Source organism: Sylvia atricapilla, chromosome 8, assembly GCF_009819655.1.
Source record: "Sylvia atricapilla isolate bSylAtr1 chromosome 8, bSylAtr1.pri, whole genome shotgun sequence".
NCBI lineage: Eukaryota > Metazoa > Chordata > Aves > Passeriformes > Sylviidae > Sylvia > Sylvia atricapilla.
The window spans coordinates 11,230,861-11,235,481 of NC_089147.1; the positions used below are offsets into that span (position 1 = coordinate 11,230,861).

The 4,621-nt window shown below is 38.1% G+C and overlaps 1 long non-coding RNA gene across 1 annotated transcript; it reads right to left on the reverse strand.

Annotated features, from left to right (window-relative positions):
• Positions 1–266: 266 nt before the first annotated feature.
• Positions 267–4,241, reverse strand: LOC136364501 (uncharacterized). Its single transcript, XR_010744159.1, has 3 exons — positions 4,123–4,241; positions 3,937–4,000; positions 267–480 (listed from the first exon to the last, which is right to left on the reverse strand). It is a non-coding gene; the product is annotated as an uncharacterized lncRNA (long non-coding RNA).
• Between the last annotated feature and the right edge of the window lie 380 nt (positions 4,242–4,621).

The window sequence follows — 4,621 nt, forward strand, 5'->3', positions numbered from 1 at the left end:
ATAGAGCTGCAAAGTTAGTGAAACTGTGCAATTCCATCTGGCTCAGACCCAGGCTAATTTCCCAGACAAATATCCATGTGACAGAAATTAGCTGCTACATTGGGCATTAACCACTGCTTTCTCTGGTTTGATGATCAAGAGCATACCATAAACTCTATGCCAAAATCTGCCAGTTAAACTTTGGTCCAGTTAATGTCTTTGTTTCCATAATTATTATGTTGCCACTGTAACTAGCTCCAAGAGGAATTATTCGTTTCTTCAGCACCAAGAAGAATTAAAGAACAAGCTCAATACTTCCACAGAAATTAAATGCAAAGGAAATACCATTTGCCATTTACACCGGATTTTAGAAGATCAAGCTGAATATGTATTTTCTAGGCATTTACTCAGTATTTAACATGTATTTAACCATTATATATTAATATGCAACAACACAGTTGATGCTGAGGATCTGGTAGAGCCACTCTGCATTTTGACTTCCTAGCAGAAAAGAAATAGGAAGCCATGAGTGGATTCTGTGTGAACATACTACTGAAAATATTAGGAGATTAAACACATACTTTACAATTACAAATAGTGGTAAGTGGTCTGCATATTTGGTCAAAGCACTACCTTGACTTCAACTGCTCTAAAGAAAACAGTAGTCATCTATTGTTGGAGGGATTTGTACGAGGATAATTAGGTGACCTGACTATTAACCTTAATGCCTCTGCAAGTGTGCAAGGTAAACAGGCAAAGCAGCAAGGCTTTTGATATTTTACTTCCTCTGTTTCCTCCTTTGTATCTAGCTATTGCTTTGGCTTTTTTTTTCCAAGTTTCTAGCTTCTCTAAAATAGGAGAGCCTCTCTGAGGTAAGAATGCTTTGCTCTTGCCCGTGGAAAGTGATTTAGATTCTTTTGTATACCATCCATTCAGAAATATTGCTCTGTGCTAATGTTATGAACAGTCACTTTAGAGTCTTAGGAGTATTAGAAGAATGTTTTCTTCAAGGAAATATTAACTCTTTAGCTTATATTATTATACATAATAAAACCAGATGTTATGACAGTATGTTTAATTAATTGAATTAGGAGAGATGGCACAAGGGAAAAAATAATTATATTTCCACAGTAATTTTTTCCCACCCTGGGGTAGTTAGATGAGAAAGTGTCCAGTAAAAAAGATTTTGCTAAATTATTGAAAGTGAAAAAAGTACAGAACCAAAGTAATATGGATTAATGGAGACACTGAAATCAATATTTTATTACTGTTGCCAATGAAATATTTATCAGACTAATTAAAAGATACAGTCCTTACACTAACACCTAGGCTGACGTGCTTTTTCTTATATTTGTGTTTATTTGAAAGCCAACTAAGTAAATTCATCTGTGACAACAAGATTCTCATCTATGGATTGCACTCGAGCCTTTTGTTTCCATGGTACCTAACTTCCACTTCTGGCTAATCTCATAGAGCATTCTGAGGGGATTGATCCAACATCCATTGAAATATGTAGCACAAACACGGGAGAGTATGAAAATCAATGCAAAGACTTTCATTAACTTCACGGTATTTTGGCCTGAACTCATCACTCTTTAACGACAGCTATGAGGAATTGCCATCAGGAATAGGCTCTTAAATGCAAGGTTGACCATCTCAGTATGAAAAAAAGAAAAAGCTGGTAAAGGCTGGTGAGAATAGAATTATAGAAAACACCATAGGCAACCTGTTGAGAGATTCAAGTAAACTTCCACTTTTAACATTCATTGCGCTGACAATGACAAACAAGTTGAAGGCAGACAGAAATGACACCTGATGCAGTAAAAAGTGCCTTCTGTCCTCCCCAGCTGGTTTAAGATTGTGGCACAAAAATACCTTTTTTCATGCTGTATTCACACATGTATTTGGTGGAAGTCACATATTTTAAACAGTGCACAAATATTTTAGGGATATTAGCTAAACAAAAATAATTCAAGAGCATGCATGCTCTTTTGCTTGCATAAAGGTTCCCATGAGTGAAATACAACTAGATTCAGAGGGAGTAAAAATACCCACAACTAATCAGCTGGAGACATCTCCAAACATGAATTAGGATATTTTCTTTCCATAGGAAAAAACATCAAATACTTGGAGTCAAACAGCAGAAAAACTTCAAGAGTTCTAGTTTATCCCTAAGCTAAAACCAGAAATTTCTCTCTTTTTCTTCAGGGGCATAAAGTTGGAGTTCCTAATACTACAAGATCTCTGACTGTCAGCCTTCACAACTCCTTCAGGAGCACACCAAGATCCAAGTAGGAGTGATTTGGCAATAAGGGTGAAAACTGGAAACATTTCTCGAACAAGCTTTTCAAAACTCAACTTAAAAGGATCCAATGCATCTATTTGAAACTGCAGCAGAATAAATTGACTTCAGTGGTGAAAGCCTGCCTCCAGGAGCTGTTCCTGGGACACAGGAACCCATCTGCAATCTCCTGCTCAAACAGGCATATCCATCACAGGAGTAGGATCCAACCTGGGACTCCCAGGAGAGGATGATCCTTATTGCCTATTTGAACTCTTTGCTGTATCTCATGGATACAGGTTTGCACCATTCACAGCTGCCATTCCAATCCCTTTCTTTTGTTCCATATTTCCTTCATGTTTACATCTCAAACCACTCTGCAGAGCACCATGAAAATACAGAGTAATTATACTGGAGCAGAAAAGAATGTCACCACAGGTCTCCTACATGACACCTGCAAAGGGAGAAATAACGTGTTCCTCCAGAAGGATTTGTGAGCCCTTAGATATAGGGAGATATCAACCTGTAAAGCTGATAAAGTACTCTACAGCAAACACTCAATCTACTTTTTCACCTCATTAGAAAACACGCCTTCCCTAGTACCAAAGTACCTCCTCTCTGCTCCGTCCCTTCCCACCCCTTTGTCCCCTGTTTCTCACTATTGCTGTCAGGACCTTAGCAGCGTATTTGGAAAGAGGACTCTCCATGTTTCCATGAAAGTTTTTTCTTTGACAAATTCTTCTCCTGATGGCTTTTCAAACACACAGGCTGCAAGGGTGATCTCTACATAATTTTTCTTTTCTTTTTCTTTAACTGAAGAAAGGCAAAAGCAGAGCTTCAGTTAAGCTCAGCAGGAAGCAGTACCTTGCACACCACATCCTCCCTTCTCCTCTTCCCTGCTAATTGCTCACTGATACTGTCATAAGTCTCCTCCTTCACAGCTTATGCAATATTCAGAAGGAATAAAAAAAAATCTTCCTGCCTCAGTTCCACATTTCTTTTCTCATCGGTTTTCTTGTCATTCCCCTCTTTTATCTCATCTTGAGATCAATAAACTTACCAGTGTTGTATACCAAATGGACATAACAATACACTATATTCAGCCTTCATAATGCAAATATTTCTTTCACCATAGATAAAATCTCTGCCTTTCAAAGACCCACAGCCCAGACAGATGACATGCATACTGAAAACATTTCTAAATCCCAAAGCCAGTCATTGTGAATATAACCACGGCTCTTTTCTGGCATTAACAGTTCCCTGCAATAGGCCATAGGCCGAAGATAAATTTAAAGAGCATTAATTAAGACACAGGTACAAAGAAAGTGAAGAGATTTAATTTTCTTGCGCTTGATTGAAAAGACAAACACATCTTCCACAGACATGCCTGGTTCTCTGGTTCACTTCTCAGAGCTGGTATTGCTGTAAGTCTTTACTAAACTATGGAACCTAGGGGATACCCCCAACACAGCAGCACCATTTTTTGACAGGTAATGCAAATAAGGAAAACTGTAGCAACATAAATTATTGTTTTAAAATTGCAAAGTCCCCTTCCAGGAGGCATCTGTAACAACATCTGCCCATACGGGATCCCTCCTCAGAAAGACATCTGGATTACAAAATGCTACACTCAGTCTATCCCCAGGGGACAGGTAGACAAATGCAGAAGTGCTCACCTGCACAGACTGGTCTGCCCTCTCCCCCTGCACTCTGATTCTGCCAGACTGCCCATAAAAAGCCCTGAAAGCAAGAAAACTTGGTAAGTACCTGGCATTTTCCTCATTAAATCTGGACCCACACTTGCAAATGTGGCATCCGCAAAGACAGACAAACTGGGGTTTTTTGGACACCCTGAAAATTACCTGTGTAATTTGAGATAAGTGATTATAGAAACCTGCTTTAAAGGTAGCAATACATCTGCTAAAACCACAGGACCACAGGAGATGTGCTTTTGATAAGGAGGATCAAGCACCACCTCTGATAAAACCACACCTGGAAGCAATGATGCAGTAACGCAGTTTTTTAAATCTCATTTGTTTTACAGCTTGTTTCATAACAGTGGTCTTCAATTTCTATATATCACCATTCCAAATGCAAAGGTCTGTAACTTAATTAAAAGAGTGAAAATTAAATCAAGGTTTAATGACAAAGCCTTTGAAGCATGAGAACATGAGGTGATTTAACCAAGCCTTAAGTCTGGGCTTAGGCCAGACATTTGTCATTTTTTTCAAAAAATAAAAGCAGAGAGGGCATTAATTTTAGTAATTTCCACCATATATATGTACATGTATATTGCATACATTATATTTATATATACATGTTAACTTAATAAAAATAGAACAAATAAATTTTCCCAGTTAT